The sequence below is a fragment of the Struthio camelus genome, chromosome 10, assembly GCF_040807025.1.
Source record: "Struthio camelus isolate bStrCam1 chromosome 10, bStrCam1.hap1, whole genome shotgun sequence".
Lineage (NCBI taxonomy): Eukaryota > Metazoa > Chordata > Aves > Struthioniformes > Struthionidae > Struthio > Struthio camelus.
The window spans coordinates 2,792,428-2,812,485 of record NC_090951.1 but is presented as its reverse complement, the minus strand read 5'-3'; the positions used below and the strand labels follow the sequence as shown (position 1 = coordinate 2,812,485).

General features: G+C 44.9%; 1 protein-coding gene across 6 annotated transcripts in view; it reads left to right on the top strand.

The window, feature by feature from the left end:
- The window catches only part of ZNF469 (zinc finger protein 469), a 281,089-nt gene that overhangs the window by 42,378 nt on the left and 218,653 nt on the right, over positions 1-20,058 (top strand). For all 6 annotated transcript variants that reach the window (XM_068955998.1, XM_068955994.1, XM_068955996.1 and 3 more), the window contains one exon: positions 11,606-11,672. The gene's annotated coding sequence lies outside the window, so the exon portion shown is untranslated. The remainder of the gene's footprint in view (positions 1-11,605; positions 11,673-20,058) is intronic.

Below are 20,058 nucleotides of genomic sequence, written 5' to 3'. Positions count from 1 at the left end.
AAAAGCAAAACAAAAAACCCACCTAGGCCAGGTTTCCAGACAATTTTGTAATAATAACATTTTAACGATTTAATTTTTCATCTATTAAGAACTTAGTTTTCCATCAAGAAACAAGTTGGGTATAAATTTTTTCAATTAGCCCTACATTTGTTAAGTTTTATTCTTTTGGAGTGCTGGGGATCACAGTGAGAGGGAGGAAGGGAACTTTGCTTGCGAGTGTGATGTTACCAGCCTCATCCCCCCCAGGAGTAACTTGGGCTTGAGGCAAGGAAGACACAGCCTTGCACTCCTGGCAGCTTCCCTCCTGGGGCTGACAGATCCCACCTTCCAGTGAAATGCTTCTAGCAGCCCTAGCGGAAGGCTGCTGTGGTGGTAAGGATAGATAGCCGAGCGCGTGGAAATGAGTAGAGCATGCGTCTGGAGGTGGAAACTGGTCCTGCTCCTATTTTGAAAAGCTGTTGGGTCTGAAACCTGTGTTTCACTGTATGTGGTTTCCATCTTCCTTGCAAACAGCTTCTGCTACCCTTGAGGGGAGGAACCTGGAATGACTGGCCATTCTCCTCAGGTTTCCGCATCCCCTTGAGATGCTGGCTGCTTTCTACAAACCCCTTTCCTGATGGGATTGGCCTCAACCCAGAATTGAAACTACTCAGAGAGGTTCACACCCAGATATTAAATCGCTGCCGGGCTGAGGCTAAATGAAGTTTACAGCTGAGGTCTTGATGCCGTTTGGTTCAAAGCTGAAGGGTTTTTGCTGTCTTCAGCTAGCTCTTTAATACATGCAGCAGCGGTATTAAATAGCGGTAGCATAATGCATTTCTTCATGAAAGCGCTGTTTAGCTTATCCTTGAGGATTCATGCATTATACATTAAATCTACGTTCTGCACTAGGCTATGCTTGTTCCAAATGGTACCTGGTGATTTCAGCAATGCAAGATGCGCTGAAAAATGTTACTGTATTGTATAGAGCAGCCTTTGAACAACCCCTTCGTGCCCGATGACCCAGCCGCACGATGTGTCTTGGGAGAAGCACTGCCCTCTGGCCTGGAGGATGCTCATGAAGGAGGTTATTGTGACAGGGATGGCTCGGGGTGACTTCTGTTTAGCCGGTCCCTTTCTACAGGGACAAATTGTTGGCAGATTATGCTGCTTCTCTGTGAAAAGACTTGTTCTATAAAAAAACATGGCTTATTCAGGCTGCAAACAGATGGAGCTTTTAGTCATTGGAAACCATTTAGACTCACCTCCAAGGTCTCTGCAAGCCTGTAGCATGCAGATAGGGGTGCATGTCTGGCCTCACCTTTAATGTAAAAACTAAATAAGAAACTGAAGGATTTAACACAACCTCCACGACCAGTAAATCAGCAAATTTTACATTCAGTATCGCATGTTCCTGATTGCTCACATTCATGGTATTGCTGGCCCTTGCTCTTAAGTTGTGACCAGGCCTCCAAACTTAAGAGACTGGTTTCAAAACGATGAGGTCTCATTGCCTATTACACTTGGGGAGCTTTTGATTTGCCTCCTCTTGGGTTTTTTGAATTTTAATAAGCACTTTGCTCCCATTTTGAACTTCTCTCTGCAACCCTAAATACCAACAGTTCAGTCCTGGGTTTTAAACAATAATCACTGGAAGTTAATTCTCGCCTATTCCCACGACTCAAAGCGCTTGGACTTTGAGAGAGCGCCTGACGCCCTGGGATATGCAGCAATACAGCGAGGGCTGCCAGCGCTGCCTTTCTATACATTCCGGTGTCTGAGCTGTTCCGCTCTTTTTTCCAGTGGAAACTTAACCTTCAGCTTCTAAACTCTCCAGCATTTTTTGTTGTTGAGACACAACCACATTCTTTAAAGTCTGTGTTCCCGCTTCCCTCCCGCTCCTCCCGCTGAGCTTCCAGTGTGACTCCCGATTAACACATTTTGAGGGGGGTTATGGGATTATGATCAGAGTTTTCTTTAGCTGTTGGGTGATTTCTTCCACTGTCCCAAAGCAGCCACTGTAAATCTGGCTGGAGGCAAAGGCGCTGTTTTTCTCCTGCTTTCCTGTAGCCCAGAATAGAACAGCTAAATGTGGGTCTACACTTCTTGCATCCTGGTCTGTTGTTGGGGTCGGTACAGTCCGGGGCATGAATTCATACGTGTCCACGGCAAGCCCTGGAAGGACCATCATAGCCTTGGTTGTAGCCTTTGGCAGGAGCTGTGATACAGACACCAGGGTTTGCAGAAGCCTTTGCAAGAGCCCCTGGCACCCTGCTTGTGCTGCGTGCAAAGGGCTCTGGGTGCTGCTCTGATGTTCCCTAAACTTGCCAGCGCAGCGCAGACGTGCTGGGGAAGGGAATCTTCCGTGTTACGGACAGACCCGGAAAACAAGTTGTGAAACAAACCTAGAAGCAGGTGCCTGCAGGAATCGAAGCAGCCAGGCTCAGCTGTTGACACGTGCTGGCTCTGCAGGTGTTAAAGGCATGGGCATTGCCCTTGCTTTCCCCGCGCCGCGCAGCCCCGTCGGCCGCAGGGCTGGCGCGGAGCTCCCCAGGTGCGGGAGCTGGTGGCCGTGGGCAGCTGAGAGCACTGGGAGAGAGAATGGGGCTCCCTGTGCCCGGCAGCGTGCTCAAAACCACCCGTGAGCGCTGGCTCCCCGCTGCCTGGGCAGGGCGGGTTTCTGTGGGGGATGCTGGTTGGTTTTAATGAGCGTGAGGTTGCCTGGAACTGAGATTTTATTCCTCATTTAATAGCTTGCCAGTGCCAGGAAAGGAATTGGAAGAGAGGGAGTGTACGTCCCCCTCCCGGGAGGCTGAGTGGCTCTCCCCTGGGTTTAGCCTGCAAGGTGCTGTGCTTGGGCTAATGCTGACCTTAGAGACTTGCTGTCTGTTCAGCGGCCTGGCAGTGAGCCTCGCGCGCAGCATGCGGTGTTTTGGCACAGCGTCTGCCAGCCGTCCTGGGGCTGCGTGACCGTCCCCGGGGCTTCTCCTCGTCTTCCTGGGCAGCAGAAAGCAGCAGAGTCCAGCGGGCTGTTCAGGTGCTTTTCTCTCCGCGTCCCTGGATCGCCTGTGTCCGTGTTCGTGGTTTGGCCCCCCGGAGCGCTGGGGTGGCCGAGCTGTTGTGGTTCGGGCTAACTCCCTCTCGGTTCAGCTATGCTACTGTGCCGCCTGCTCCGAGTTCGGAGCGGTCACATCCATCTCGGATGCGGAGCCCGTCCTCTTCCTGCCCCTGTTGTTTCGAGCAACACGTGGTGCCGGTCTCTCAGCCCCAGGGCTGGGAAGTCTCGGTATGTAGATACTGCCCGTTTTAGAGGGATGTTGCCTATTAGCAAAATAGCCGTCCATTTTCCTCTCTGCTTCTCCAAAATCCTCATACTTCTTAGTCCTGTGCTCTCCAGTGACATTAAAGGGTGCGTCTGTATTTTATTTCTCACAAGGCCCTTCTTATAGCTTTGCAATGTTAGCAGGTGGATGTTGTGAGTGTCTAGCTTTTACTGTTGCCAGGTGTTATTACCCTCTTTTGTTCCTCTCGTTTTGTCTCTATAAACTTAATTGAAGGCAATGGCTTTATTCAATTTTAAATAATTTTACACTAAGTACCATGCAACCTTCTGCTTCTCCGCTCTCACTCAGAGAGCGCCAATTTTCTTCAACAAAATATTCTGTTGTGTGTTGCGATTAGAAAATCCTAAATGTAAATCTTTGCTGCGCCTTGTGAAATGGTGCGTTTTGTTTGCTGTCGCTGGGGGTAGGAGCGCTGGGCAGCGTCTCCGCTCTGCGTTCCCGTGTCCTCTCTCATCGGGAGCCGGAGCATCGCCGGGCCAGGCTCTGCCTCGGAGCTGTCCTGCGGCCTGCTCTGCATCAGCGTCCCCTGTTCCTCAGTCTTCACCCCTGGGAAAAGGGAGCCAAAAGGCTTTTTGTTCTCCCTGGTAAAATCATTGTGAACTATGGATGAAAAGTCGCCTCTGGGCCTAATCTGAAAGCTTTGGAAGTCATTTGAAAGACTCCTGTGGATTTAATGGTCTTTGGAGTGTATCCTGTAACTTTTGCATCACTTGTGTTTAAAGCAGCCTCTCGTCTTCCTTATCCAGCAGACTGTTGTCTTGTTGTGGCTGTTATTGCTGTTGAGATGTTGTGTTTCACCACAGTGAAACACCTTAGTGTATTACAGGCAATTGAATAACACCCCCCCCCCAGCTGCATACATCAACATGCTGAATAGATGCATTAAACTTTTCCATCTAATTAAGGAAAAAAACTGCCATGTGCCTTTTCAGATAGGACCTTCTGATAATGATCCTTAATCTTTACTTTCTGTTCCAAAGTGAATCTTTCCAGCACTTAATAACAGGAAGCGGGGGGGAACCCTATTCTTCTACCAGGTCCTCCACGCGAGTGGAAGAACAGTGCGCCTGTGTGGTCGCGGCAGCGTTATTGCTGAAGCTGTTCAAGATGCTTCCCAGCGTAGGCTGCTGCTTGGTGCTGCTCTCCCATCGTTCAGGATGTGCTTGTGTTCGGCTTCTCTTCTTCCTTCTCTGCCAGTGCCCGAGGGTCGGCCCCATGTACCAGAAGTACTGAAAACCCCCGGGAGTTTTACAGTCCCAAGTTCTGGGTTTCAGCTGGAGTTACTCAGCCTCTGGATTGTGTGTCAGATGCCCAAGCATCTGTATAGGAGGTGTCGGGATCTGCAGAAAGGTAAGCAAGAGGAGATGCTGTAGGCGTGCTCTAGCATCTCTCTGCAGCATAGGTGGGTATCCAGCCCTCTCGGGGAGCTGGAGCAAGTCCCTGCTTGACTTTCACTCAAAGCCCAGCCGGAGGCATAGCATGCCCCCTCCCCAGGCGACAGCACAGTGTGGGAGCGCTTGCGGCCAAAGCGGCAAGCTTGGGTCGGTTTTCTTCCTCTGTTACTGGGGATTCAAGTTTATTTTCCTGCCCTGCAGGAATGTACCTTTGCTTTACTGCTTGGCAGTGGTGGGGAACACATCCTGTCCTTCCTGGTGAACCCATTCTACCTTCTCATCCAGGGCTTGCTCCTTGGCAGGAGGGCACAGGGCTCTGTGGCCTTGTGAAACCCAGATGCCACTTCACTGGATATTTCATATAAAGCACAGATCATAATGATTTGGCAAAGTCTGGAAATAGGTGCTGAGTTCTCCTAAGTAATGTTCGTCTCACCTGACTGGAAGCAGAATATTGGGTACCTGGAAGTCTTTAAAGTTGCCTTAAGTGTCTGTAGTCCCCAAGTGCTTCTAGGATGAGATGGCAGCTGAGTTGTGGCTTTTCAGGAGTCTCTCTTGAGACTTAATTTTAGGGCCTGCCTACATGTTTTTAATTACCTGAGGAGCTCTGAAAGCGTGATTTAGGGTTCCTGATATTTATGGTCGCACTCTTGAACCTCTGCAGCAAGTGTTTCCATCCATGCTTAGGTATATTTTTCTGGAAAAAAGCTAATTCCTCAGGAGTAATTTTCCATTAAATGCCAAGCACCCAGTGAAGTTATTTTCTGTTCCTTCTGTATTTTCTTCTGAAAGTATGAGTATGTATTGGCATTCATATTTTGAGGATTAGCAGTTGGATAGCACTGAAACTGCAGAAACTTGTAATAGGAAGTTTCTGTTTTCATGGGAGCCTGGGAAATGGGAAGCACAAACTCTGCAAAGCTGCCGCATCCCATGCGTACATTTGAGCCCTCTGTGGTATGGTGTGTCCTCTGAAACCACCTTTCTGAAGGCAAGGATGACTGGAGCTCCCCCCCCAATAAAATTTCACTGAAACTATCCTACTTCATCTACAGGATATGTATTTTCTTCACAGCAGTGGTGGCTGTAAAGAAAACCTTTCCAAAAAATCCCGTCTGTGATCAAGTACAGCACTGCTGACACTGGAGAGAGGATGGGTTTGCCTAGTGAGTGTGGCTGGAGGCAGGAAGATCTTGGTACCAATCTCATCCTTGAGCGAATTGTAGGACTTGCTTTAATGTCGCTAGTGCCCATTTCATCTCTTGAGTCAGTGTTACTGATCGGCATGTTTCCTAGTCCAGGCTGTAACATATCCTCGTCTGCAAAGCGGGCAAAAAGCATTACGCATTGGCACTTGGGAGCTTAATTTATTAATGTGTGAAGTGCTTGGAGATGTTTGGGTGGAGAATAGAAGTGCGGTATTAAAAGCCGGGAGCGGAAATAGGAGGGATCAGGGAATGAGGCTGAAGCAGGGTGTCTGATCCGGACAGTGAAAATCCCTGACAGCTTCTGCAAACGGATGCTGGAATCTCTCGGAAGCAGCGCTGTGCCGTTGTCCCCAGGTGCTCAACCTGCCCGTGAGATATAAGGAGATGTTTGACGAAAAGGCCAGACCATCCCTACGGATGTGGAAACCACTGGGTTTGCCGGACTTTGTACTGAAGGCATGTAGGGAGATCCTGTGCGACTGCAGTGCGCCGGGGGCTCACGCAGCAGCAGGGGAGTTTACTCTAAACTCTGGGGCATGGAAACGGGAGCAAATGGGAAGCCTACTTCTGAATTAGATTACGGCACAGTCCAAGTGAATTAGCATCCCATTTTACGCAAATACAGAGGAACGCAATCTTGACAGGGAGATGGAGGTATCAGTATATCTCTTTAATGGACTTTGCTACCGAGAAATATTATGATTCTGCTGAAATGTAATTTTAATGGAGTTTCTCTGTTTTCCCTGATACTCTCTGCAGAACCTTTTCTGCTGCAAAGGATGCAGTAGGTAGTTTGAATGCTGATTCTTTGTGGGCAGTCTAGTAAAAATATAATTATACTGTTTATCATTCAGTAAAAGCCTGTCTCCAAGAGGCGTCCTTTTGGGAAAGGAAAGCGTTTTTTCTTCCCTTTGTTAGGGACCAAAATTGAAATGGAACACTCGATATTTTAAGCAGCTCTCTATTCACCCGTCTTCTGCCATGCTAACAAAAAAGAACAGAAAAAGGGAAGACTCGATGTTTCCTCTAATGCCAAAAACTACAAAGAAGGTCATTTTAAGTTTTATTAGCTTGTTAACTTCAAGTTGTTAATTTGAAGTGCAGCTTTCCCATGCAATGGCACAGCCTAAAAATGTTCTTTATTTGGTTTTTGAGATAAATAGCTAACACAGGGAGATTGCAATCTTTGGAAAAGATACTGGGTCGGAAGAGTGAGGAGGGAGACGCAATAAAACCAGCAACGTGGACATAAAACTGATGCTAATGGAAAAACAAAACATGACCCTTTGCTAAATGCAGGGCAGGGAGTCTGGTATAACGGCTCCATCATCGCTTGCAGCAGGGCAGAGAGCGGCGGGGCTGGTGGTCGTTGCCTCTCAGCAACAGCTTCTTGCTAGCACATACGGTAGCAGGTGAGAAGTGGCTCTGACTCTTCAGGTGTATGATGTGTTCCTTATTATATGTGGTGTGACAAAGAGCTTCTCCTGTTAGTGTCATTAAAAAAATAGGGTGGGGAGGGAGTTGGCATGAAACTGAATAAATTCGATGCATCGGATATCAGCAGCCAATTCCTTTGAGCAGAAAAGGTAAAAGCGGGAATTAGTGCTGTGGCATGTCTGGGATGATTTAAGGACGTAAATGAGGCAAGATCTTGCGGAAAGGTGGCATCTACTACTACAGTCAGCCAGATGCGGACTACCTGGTGGGAACACAGGACCTGAAGCACGTGTCTCCAAGATCTTGCTTCCTTCCAGCTGCATCACTTGGTTTAGTGAGGGACCACATCATGCAGCTCATTTGGAGCTGGGTATTGTGCTAGTCCCACCCTGATGGGCCAGTCTTTCGTGCTAGGTTTCTCCTTTTGTGTCGTCTGTCCGCTGTGTATCCTGAGGCATTGCAGCTATATAAAGTAGTACTTGTATCCTTTAGTATGACAGGAACTTGAGTAATATCGATGTCTATGGGGACAAAGTGCAACCAGTTATGTTTTATATATATTTGTATACATTTAAGAGCTGGGCCTTCCCCATTTGGGGCTCCTTCTCAGTCGCTTTCAGGGCCAGGATATTCAGGACTCCCTGGGCTGCACCTCCGGGACCCCAGCCTTACCTGCGCTCTGGAAATACGAGCTGATGGGAGAGCAACAGTTATAATTGACCAGAAAGACGTTTCTAGTGCATGCAAATGTAGAAGCTTAGAATTGAGTTTCATTCTGCAAAGGAATGAAAACAAGACCTTTTAAAATGAGTGAATTTTTTTTCTCCCCCTTTCTCTCCTTTTCTTTTGAATGGAACTGAGACAAAACGTTCCTTTTTTGGATTGAAAAGCCTCCCCCCCGCCACCAGTTGGCCTGTCTCTGGAGGCAGCACATGGCTCACGCTGGACCTCAGATTCTTTTCCACCAACTATTGTCAGAACTGATGCATATCTCTGTGGACTGTTTGGGCAGAAATGTTCAAGTTCCTTTGTTGCAGCCAAGAGGAACCATGTTCTGAATCCTAGCCCCAAAGAACTGGGAAGAAAAACTTAGTTTCCAGCCAGCAAAGATGGTCCCGTTTAAATCCTGTGCCACGGAAAACTTCCTCTGCCTGGTTCCCATTTTAAATAGTTACCGTGCACGCTGCCGAGCCGTCGCACACCGCAGCGGTGCAGGCGCAGTCTGGTGGCCTGGCCGGCGCAGGCTGCGTCCTGGCTCTGCCACCGACTTGCTGCGTGACCTTGGGCTAATGGATCCCTGCAGGTGAGGACGCGTCTCCAAAAGTGCTTCGGGAGAGCTGGGTGCAAAGAGCTATGCTGGAGCTGCTGTTGCCAACACTTTTTTTTTTTTTTTTTCCTGTGACGAAGGGCAAAGCCAGCTTGCTTTTTTTCCAAGCGGTTTAAAAGCCCTTTTCGAGTGTAAGTTTTGGCTCCTGGGGCCTCTGAGAGAGTATTGAGTTGCAAAAGGTGGTGGCTGCCAGTTCCTATATAAAACACTGCATTCGTCAAAAGCCCCTGTGGAAGTGCCACTGATTAATATATCAGTTCCTGTGAGAGGATGCTGACCTAGATTTTGCTTTAGCTGTTTAGGTGGAGACTTGACTACAATGTGGCTTCTATCTGTTCGCAAAATGGATTTAGAGGATGTGGAGCCTACAGAGAGCTTTTATTTCCCTTTAAAACCATTGTGTTCCAATTTGCTACCATATATTTTTTTAGAATCTCACGAGCCGATCGCTTCAGGGGTTTAGGAGGTCAGTGGTTAAGAAGCTTATCAAGCCACCTAAGAATGGTTGGGGAATCCATTAATTCGGACATGTTTCATGGTATAATGTGATTATCAGACACCTGAAAGAGGCTGGAGGTAGGGGCGGCTGTAAATGTTTGCTGACGTGAGGAGTTTTTCTGTTTGGTGTCTTTGAAGTTCAGATGTGTTAAAAAAATGTGATCGTAACACCCATAGACAGCCATTTCTTATCTGGCTTATTTTTGCCAGGGGATCTAATGCAATGTGGAAGACGTTTGTATGGAATTTCTGGAATAGTATTTTACAGGGTGGGAAACGCAGGGTGTCTGGGGAAGAGTCCAGCCTTGGAATCTGCAGTAAGGGCTCACTAGAAATGAGCCGAAACTTGACTTGACTCTACTTTGCAATTGTAACTCTTGCACTGCAGAATCTCCTGGTGCTTTTAGAGCATTAGTGAGCTGAACTTCTTAACGCTGCTAGCCTCTCCGGCTTGGGGCTGAGCTGAAAAGTTGGGTATTGCACTCATTGCAATGCTGTTGATTTGAACTAGGGCAGAGTCAGAAGAGGGCTTCCCGCTGCTAAACGCAGGAGAACTTCCTCGGTTTAACTCCTGTGAGCATTGTAGCTGCCATCTCACCTCCTTGACACCCAGATGTGGGTTCTCTTCCACATCTGCATTTCAAGTGGCATCCAAAGGGTGGGGGAGAAATGGAGCTGAAATGAATTCATTGTTGAGTGGAATTAGCCACAATCTGGGTGTTCCTGTGCGCTGCTAACTATAGCACACCTTGTCGCTGCTGGTGAAGCGGCATTAAGGAAAAGAAAATGGTTAGCACTATTATTTTAGTACTTTCTGCTGCAGCTTGGTAGAATTCACTGTCTGCCTTTGATTTACCACATTGTCTCTGCTATTGAAAGAGTGCATAAATTGTTTCTTTGAATAGTAATATTTACAATGAAGTCTTACTCATTTTTGGGTAAAGCACATTTTTCAAGTCTTGATTTCATTAGCACAGTGCTGCAGTTCATCAAACCTCATAAATATTTATCTTTCCAGCATTCTTTTTATGATTTCAAAACATTGGCCGTATTTTAGCAAGACACTTCGTGTTGTTTATTGTGCAATAGCTTTCTCTTTACCATAGATACGCTGACAAAGAAATCTCTGATGGCCATAATGAATGGGGAGGCGTGTTTTCTTCCAGACATGTTTATAAACCTGGTAAAAGCCGCCTTTGCATCAGCGCTCCCGGAGTGGGTGGGGAACGAGGGCCGGTTGGGGATTCCCCCGTGAATGTTATGAGTCAAAAGGATTTGCAGCTCTGCCAACCCCGCACACTTAGAAATCGTGAGTCAGTGGTTAAAAATCATGACTTTTATTTTTATTTCATAATACATAAATTTAGGGCTATTTCAATTTGTGTGCTGACATCCGAGGTTCTGGGTAGAATCAATACCTACGTTCTAGGTTTCTCTGCAGCCCCAGTGGCCTGAGATTTGTTTGATTTTAATGAAATAGCTGAGGTTTTCACTGACTTGTATCAGGGTGTTGAGAATGAGAAATGCATCAAGTGTTTGGAAACTTGTGGATAAAGCAACCCGAGTTGGCAGCAGTGGCTGTGTTGAGCGATGATGGGGTAGGTGTTCCTGGCGATGGGGGCCACCAGCTCTATCCTGGAGAAAGCTGTTGGCTTGTGCCTGCTCCCTTTATAAGCTGGAAAACACCATCTTGTCTAGAATAAATAAGAAGTTGACTTGGCTTTTAGTGGCATTTGGATTTTTAACCCCATTTTTGCTGCTCTAATGGAACAGGAGGCAGTTGCAAATCCATTTGCATTTACGGAGGATGCTGTTACAGAAATGACAACCCTATCCCTGCTGTTACAGATATTTGTTAGAAATGTTAATGGTGTTTCTGCTATTTTTTTAATGCTGAGATGACTTAAATAAATAAAATAGAAGCTGTCCTTCATGGTGATTTTTCACAAGTTTCTGTGAAGTAAATGAGATGCATGGTCGGTCTTGGTATTTGTATTATTAAGAAATTCCTTGATGGACTTTACACAGATGTGAAGAAACTAGCTGTTTAAGAAGCCTACTTTTGAAATGTATTCATATTAAAGATATTTTAAAGACTGTTTCATATTTTTTTTCTTCAAGGCATTTTATTTGCTAAAAGAATTTTTTCTGAGTATAAAAAGAGGGCTGAATAATTAATATTATTGCAAACCTGAATGGCTTTTACTTTATAGGATGATGGAGAGTCCATGCTTTAAAAATATCACGTTCCCCCTCCCCCTAGAAAACTCAATTTCTTAGTGAATAAGTGTGCTCAAAAGTTATTCTGTTGAATGTTTTAGTGGGTTGGATGATCTTTATTTTATTACATTCTGGAGAAGATCTTTATTTTAAATTCTGAAGAAGCTTTTTTTTTTTTCCTCCTATCTCTTTTTCTAGGCAGGATTACTGATTCAAAGCACGGACTCTGTCCTGTATGAATTCATCTCCTGAACACCTGTACCAGGTATTTTTTTCCTCTTATTGTATCTGCATTAGCTTGCAAGGTTTGTCTGTGCTTTCTTTTCATATAATGTCACTTCAGAAAAGTCCATCTACTTTAACAGATACTGTGTTTGGCCTTTGGTCTTGTTTTCGAGAGACTGGGTTCACTGGAATCCTTTATTTATTTTTTTGTACCCCAATGTCACAAATGTTTTAATTGCAATAAGTAGTAGTTGAATTTACTTGCCTTCCTACTCAAAATTGCAGGGACAAAGTTGCCTCACTGACCTCATCATAAACCTCTAGAAAAGGACACTGTGCCTGCTAAACCTATTTCTTGGGTTTCTTGGGTTATTGCTTAAATCATGTTAACTAGGCAGAAGGTGTTAAACAGCTTTTAGTGGCTCTGATTTGCCATGTCTTTGAAGGTATTCTTCAGTTTTTAAAGTTGCAGTAGAAATTTGAGTTTGAGGGGACTTTTTAAAGACTGTAAAACTGAGTGATAAGTGGCAGGTTTGAAATAGTGGTCAATAGCAGTGCAATTTTTCTTAGCTCTTATACAATAGGGTTACCTAGAGGTCTTTAAATATATTTTACAGAAGCTGTGTATAGTTGGTCCCTTCTAGCAGATGGAGAGTCTGAGGCACCAAGAGGTAAAATGAGTTATTCAGCCAGAAATGACATGGGAATTATGAGTTATTCAGAAGCAGGAGAGCCTCCCACACCCAAGTTCTGTGTCCTGCCACCTGCTAGTGATTGGCTGATCCTTAGCTGCTGCTTCATTTATCAGCCGTCCCCAGGTGAAAGCTCACCTGTGGCACTTCTGAACAAACTGGGGCTTTGCTATTGGTTCTACTCATGGAATTCAGAGGGTAACAGGGCTCCTGGAAATATGAACTTGTCCTATGTGAGTCAGATGCTACAAGCAGGCTTTGGATGTCCCGAATGGAGTCTTTATTTCCTTACTAACATGGTTGCCCATAGAGTGTGTGACTGGGGCTGGATGAAGGACCTTGGTCTCCCTGCTGATTTTGGCTGCATTCTTGCAACCTTGAAGACTGCCTGGGAAGAGCTATGGGCTTCCCAGCTGTTTCTTGTCACGGATGTAGTATGTCAAAGAGGAAAAGCCCTGTGCGTGACCTGAGACTTCCCACATTTCTGAAGCATCTGAAATACTTTAATAATTTTGTCAAATCAGGCCTCAATCTCCTTTCATCATGCTGAAGTTATGGTATTCTCTGATGACCACAGAATCCAAGGCAATGCAGAGCTCTGGCTATACAATTAAATGGCACTGAATTACTTCACCCATGTATGTGATAGTTTTCATATGTTTTCTTATTGGCATTTACCACTATACATTACATGTAACTATTTCTGCTTGGAAACGTGTGTGGCTGTAGAAGTGTAGAGGGGAAAATAAAGTAAGGTCAAATTTGCCCTCTTCCCCTGCAGAGGGAAAGAGCTGAGCAAATTATGTAGTGCATAGGCATCGAGCCATTTCTCGTCATAGGGTCAGGATCATCCTCGGTGAATATTTTTCCATCTAGAATTCGTTGATCTGCTTTGCTGGTATTTTTGACCACACTTCTTTATTTATTCCCCAACCACTTCAGATGAGCAAAATTGCATTGGCAAGAACATTTGTGGGAAAGCAACATCACATTGCATATTTGTGCGAATGAATATTCACAAGAGAATCCGTGTTGAAAGCACTCGCACAGCCATTTGCAAATTCTCTTTCGCTTACTCACCAAAGAGACTTGTCGAATGTTTATGACTGTTTGGTGGGCAACTGGCAAACAAGTTGGGAAGACTTACAATTTGTCTAAGCCTTTGATCAGCAAGCCTGGGACAAAAATAAAAGCAGCTGGCCTGAGTGACTAATGGAGTGGCACTGGTGGTCCAGACTCGTAGAGACTCATTTCTGTCCATAGCAGCTACGGTTTGTCTGTGGAGACTATTCATCAGAGTGAGATGATGAAGAAATTTGTGGAAGAATCTCAATCTGTTTATAGATTGTTATGACTTAAACTAAGAGCTGGATTTGTTGGATAAATGAGCAGAGCATTATTTGATGAACGTTAGGGAAATTTGAAGACTTTATTTACCTTTCAGTTTTGAGTGTTCTTGAAGCAATTACCAGTTAATGACCATGCTTCTGGAGAGCTGTTATTGAGTGATTGTCTCTTGGGATTCCCAAATTCTTCGCTCTGAGTGCCCTGCACTCAGGGCTACTTCTATCTGTTTCTCTCTTTCCCAGCACTTTGCAAAAAAAGGAGAAAAGCAGTTTTTGCCTTTGATACTTAGATAGATTGTGCTTCACAGTTTAGTAAACTTTCGCTGCTTGATTGGTTGCTCTTTCTTCCTAAAAGAGTTTCTCCATAGTGGAGAGGAAAGTAGTAGTAAACTGTTCCAGTTGTGGTTTCATAGACGAATGTTTTTGGTGGATACTCTAAATGGAGAGCAACTACTGTCAAGTAAAACTTGTTTCATTCTTTAAGGATCTGGTTGATGAAGGTAGATGAAATATACTTAGATATTTTTTGAAATGCTAGACTTTAATCTGAAGAAAGCAATTAGCATTTTACAACATCAAGAGCACATACCAAATGAATTAAGAATTGGCTGATACATCTGAAAAAACAGTCATCATCAGGGAATCCTCATGGAAATAGGAGAGGTTGCTAGCGGGGCTGTGTGGAGTTTGGCTCATTGTTATTCCATCGTCTCATCAGCAACCTAAAGTCATCATAAAATTACTGCTGATAAAGCTTTTGTATGGCCCAAGATTTGGCTGGGAAGTACACAGTGGTGACAGTAAAGAAGTTATGCAATGTGGTCTGGAAGGCTTGGTAAACTCAGTCCACTGAAATAAATGTGCTTTAATGCACATGTGGCTCTACATATGAGATGGAGGCAGGCAAGCCATACCTATCACATTGCTGACTGTGCCCTGGATAGAGATGCCTTGGCAAAGGCTGCAGGGCACGGAACGGATTTAACTCCTAGGGTAACAGTTTGGCACAAAAGGACCCTGCGGTGCTGGGATGTGCATGCAGGAGTGGGTCTGGTATTGGTTTTAGAAAGGATGTCAACAAATGGAAGTCAGTATGGAAAAGAGCAAGAAAATGATGTGAGAGCTGGGGAAAGCAAGAGTTTTAAGAGCTCTTTCTTCATCTATTGAATTTATGAAAAAAGATGGAGAAGTGACTTCGTATTTACACACTGGGATCATTATGGGGAGAAAACTTTGGAAACAAAGGGAAAAGATCTAATGAGAATCTTAGCTGGATGCTAAAGCCAGACATATTCAAACTTAGAAACAAGGCACATGTTTCTGTGCATGAAGGCTGCAGAGGATTTACCATCTCTTGACATTTGTCAAATCAAGCCTGCATGCTCTGAGAAAAGTGCTTTAGCCAGAACCCAAATGAAGCTGTAATTGTAGGGCTTTAGTTATCAGTCCAAAAACAGCCAGGTGAGCGGGCAAAATGTAGTGGTCGGTGTGATGCAGGAGGTCAGAGCAGATCGTCTTGTGGCCCATTAGGATGCAAAGCTGTATGAACAAACGCATTTGAAAATCCTGTTGTGTTCCCCTGGACTGGTGCCTCTTAAGATTAAAAGGAGAGACTGAGACCTGCAACCACAGAAATGTCCTTGCTGGCTGCAGTGTTGCGGCAGGTAGGGTTGGCTCAGCCGATCTTGTCTCCTGTCTCCAATGTGTTCATCAAAGGAGCTGAAGCATGTAGGACTAATGCTCATTACCAGCTATATGACTTTGGCATTTTCTTTCAAAGTTTGGCCAAACATCTCCCAGTAGTTGGTCATTACATTTCTTTGGGTGCCTTTACAAAATGAATTCTTGAAATCCAGGGCAGTTTCATGCCTTTCTCCAGGAGCTCTGAAGCACAGGCAAATGTTTTTTTGCCAAGGCAAGGGTAGCTCTTGGGTATACTTTTTCCTTCCTTTCATATTAGTGTGAGCCTTCAGATGCCTATGCTGTAGGTACCATCTTATTTGTCACACTCTTCATTATTCTTATCAGAAGAGATGCTTTTGATGAGGGAGTGATAATACATTTCTTTTTTTTTCCCATTCATTCACTAACCAAAAGAAATACTTTCGTTTGCTCAAGCAAATATTTTAGACTTTTTATGACAAAAATAGGGGAGGAAAAATACTTTCAGATCAGATAGGTGACTCATGATTTCTTGTCATAATCCAGTGCTAAACTATATTGTGGTGAAGCTGAGGGACTGAGCACAGTGATGCTCTGTCCAGGAGTCCTGAAAATGACAATATTTTTTGTTTTGTTTTTCCAAGCTATAGGGGGTCCATCTTGCCTCTCAATCAAATTCAGTTTTTCTTCTGTTATTGTAGCTTTGGGTAAGCAGAATACTCTTCTCTTTCCAATTTAATTATCTCTGTTCTGTTAAATGGTTTCCAGATCAGAGGTAAATGCCTCTAAGCAATAGGTAAAATAACATTATCCTTCTGCATCATCCTTGGCTGAAGGATGCTGTAAATTTGTTGCTGTGATGTTACTGCCTCTGTGGCTCACGTGGCCTGGAGACAGCAGGCTCGCACTCCCTCCCCCGTGACAGGGACTTTTGGTGTTTTCCTCTTTTTTTTTGTTGTTTGGCTGCAGCGGGAGAGGAAATACCTCCGTGTTGTCAGCTGAGATGTAAACAGAGCATCCGTCATTGATCAGGTGTCGTGGAGGTTCATCTGTTCTTACATTTTCTCATAACCACAAGAGAAACAGATTAACATGAAATACACGGGTGCATGCATGTGGTTCCTTACATTTAAAGCTAACCAGATGTTTGAAACATCTTTCTGAAACACAAATTATGATATAGTGACTCCATAGTAATACGGAGCATTGGCAAGGGAGACATGAATATCCCTCAGAGTGGCATGTAGAGATGAACTCCTGAATCATAGTCTTGGAAGGGTTGGGGAAGTTCGCAGGCTACCTAAGGACAGAGGGGTTTCGGTCCAGGTGTGTGCTCTGTCCTCCGTGACACACAACACCTCCCCAGAGCAGGAATATTTTCAGGTTAGTTAATTTGAGAGCTTGGCAGTCCTGGACTTTGGCGGAAGTTGGATCCTGCTGTGACAAAGGGGTGGAGGGAAGCCGTGCTGCTCCGGGGTGCGTGGCCAGAGGGTGGACCTCTGGCTGGAGACAGACCTGGGCCCCGCAGCTGTGCCCCGCTGTTCATGTGGTGTGGGGCACTCTTCTTTCTCTAGCGTAGAAAGAGGAAGAAGCGCATGAAAACCAGACACGATGACTAGACAGATACCGTTTTTGGCCTCTTACCTATAAGATTTAGAAAGCTAAAACGTGCAAGGCAGGAGGGCGACTAAAGCGCTGCGGGGTGCCGGTGATCAGAGATGAAATCATTGGTCCCAGTTCCGCAGCAGACCGTTGTTATTGTTTTCAGAAGAACTGTGCATACGTTTCTCTTCATAGCGAACGCATAGGCAGTAATTTCATGCCTTGCTTACATTTCAAGGCCACGGTCGGTCTGTCTGTCCTCCGCTGCAGACACGCACGGCAGAGTAGGGGACGTGGCGTCTCTCAACGCCTGCTGCAAGAGAAACACAGAAGCCTGAAATTGGGACTTGACAGGAGGGGGATGCCTTTGCTTTAAATAGTAATAATAAGCCCCTTCCTGTTAAATATGTTTGAGTGAGTTACCAGGGAGCGAAGAGGAGGGGAAGGAAGCTGTAGAAAATGCAGGGGTCTCTATATTGAGGGTAGAGACTATATCGCAAAAGGAGCAGCGCAGAGAAGGGCATCGCTCTTGGGACAAAGGTGAAACATAGCCCGTGTCATCCGTGGCAAGGTAATGGGGAATGACTTTGCTAAAGTCAGTGGACTTGAGCAGCATTGAGGCAGGAGTAACTGGTCAGGATCAGATCCTGCACGAATGCACTCTGCGGGCTTTCTGCTCCTCCTTGCACCCTCTTGCTGGTTTGCTGCTTCAGCTCTAGTCCTGCTCTGTCCCTTCTGGTTTTCCTACATCCCCTTAGTAGCAGGCAAAGATACTTGAAGTGTCGACACTTGTTTTCTGCCTGATTTACAAGTTTGAGGCACTGTAGAGTGTCACTCCAATTTGTAACCAGTTACTTTACTGCTGGATTTAACCAGAGAGGTTGGGGCCCGTTTGATTAAACTTCAAATAATCGACCAAATTTGGATTGCTTATCCAAACCCAGTTGGAGCTCTGAGTCTTTGAAGCTCTTACCCCTGTGCGATCTCCATCGCCCTGCTTTCTGCAGTGCTGACGCCTGCAGCAGAAAGCTGGTTGTTACCTAGAGTTTGCTCAGTGTGAAGTCGGTTACAGTCTTGTAGTGTTTGAAAAATGGTAACATTGATAACTGTGGAAAGATAAATGGCTTGATTTTTTTGCTAACAGAAGAAAAGATGAATAAGGCTGGTCACTGAAGTGGAGGATCAGCTAAGGTGTTGGGTGGCAAATTAGTCGGCAGGTTTGCTTCTAGCTGCACCGTTAATTCTCTGGAGAAGGTCTAATTGTTTGGCTATAGCACAGACACTTCCATTTGCAGCGCATGATTAATCTGTGTGTATTTTTCCCCTGAGCCTACAGAACAGTGCCCTCTCGTGTGCAGCACAGAGAGGAGCTGGAGAGGAAAAATCCTTTTCCAAACTAGAAATGTATTTAAAAATGTCAGTAAGAAAATAGTTACCTGTCACAAAGTACCACATACTGCTTTGGTCTTTTCTTCCTAGGCTTTGTGGCAAGAAGGCTCTAAAGGCTTTTGTGTCCTCAATAGGTTTCTAGCTGGTTGGGGCAGGGTTTGGGGGTGGGGGGGGGAACAGGACACAGAAATGGGGTCAGAACGGAAGAAAATGTCCTGCCTGCTTTTGTCTGGAGTCCTAGTAGAGGAATAGCAATTACATGTTTCTAAGAGGAGATTCATGGAGTTTGAGATTGGGGTCACTGAGGAAGAGCTAACTTAAAGATGGCCACTACATTTTTCCCCAACTTATTTTAACCTTTTAAAGACTATCCTCTCTATATGCAGTGATTTGGAGTTTCCTGTAGAAAATCTATACACTTCCAAAAAAAGAGCTACACTATCATACATTCTCTAAAGCATTAATTTATTGGAAATAATCTCCTGCGCCTTCCCGACTTTTGTGATAAAAATGCAAAGGAGCCAAGTAGTTTGTGCTCTCTCACATGCTGCCCTTGGCACAATCTTCCAGTCCTGCCCCGTTACGCTGCTGCCCAAAACCAACCGTTCTGCTGGTTGGACTCTGTGCGATGAAGAGTGGTCTCCACGTGGCAGCAGCGATCCCTGCGTTCTTCTGTCTCCATCTCTTGGCCAGTTCTCCAAAGAGCTAATGGTTTCTGCCTTTTGTTTCTACAGTTGCTTATCTCAGTAAAATTAGCCTGCCTAGAGCTCTTTTATTCTTTATATATGTTTATATAAAAACAATAGTGATAACTTTGTCTCAGCTTTACTCATTGTAAAATAAGGCCAGCACTCTTAGCTACATGAGGACTCAATTTACTGTAGCGATGAAGCTTGAAACTGAATAGGCAAATACAGTCTCAATTTTTTCCTGACACCGATATTCTTGTTGATAGATTCTTATATTTCTGCAATAAACTCTCCTGCCAACTCTTCTTAGGAAAAGAGGGCCTATGAAAAGGTATCTGCCATTTGCCATTCATATTTTCTTTCTAGCAAAACAGATGGTCTTCCTAGTTTGCCTATAGCATCAGAAATGTCCAATTTTGTACTGACGCAGTATTAGCGTTAGGCTATTTTTCCAAAACATCTCTTAGCTTTTGACCTGTCTCATTTTCAGGGACACTCTACAGAGAATCATGATATATTCCAGAAAATTTCTTGGCTGTCTTGAATTTGCAGGTATATAACTACTGATGGGCAGAATGTTTGGATGCTTTCCTTAAATCAAACTCGTCTCCTGTATCTGCCGCTGGCTAGATATGAACAAATAAACTTGCAGAACAGTATGTCTAATGCTGACATGAGGATTAGAAATGCTATAGGGGATTTTGGCTAGTTTTATAATAAAAGCACCTGTGTAAGAATGCACTTTGGGCAAGATGCTGGCTCTGGGTGGCGTGGACTTTGGTTATTTCGCACTGCAGCGTGCAGAGCACCACAGCAGGAAGTTACTGTGTGCTGGGAATCAACCTGTATGGGGGGGTGCCTGCTTTGTGAGTGTATTTGGAAGTAATTAATCTAGCGATAAGACTTAAACCTATGGTGAGGAAAACCCTGTTTTGCTGGTGCCTCCAAACTTTGTTGCTGTGAAAGGAGAGAGTAGCGTCTATTTTTGGAATGTGTTATGGCAGTGTGTGTCTGGCTGGATTTAAGCTCTTATGAGGTGGAGGAAT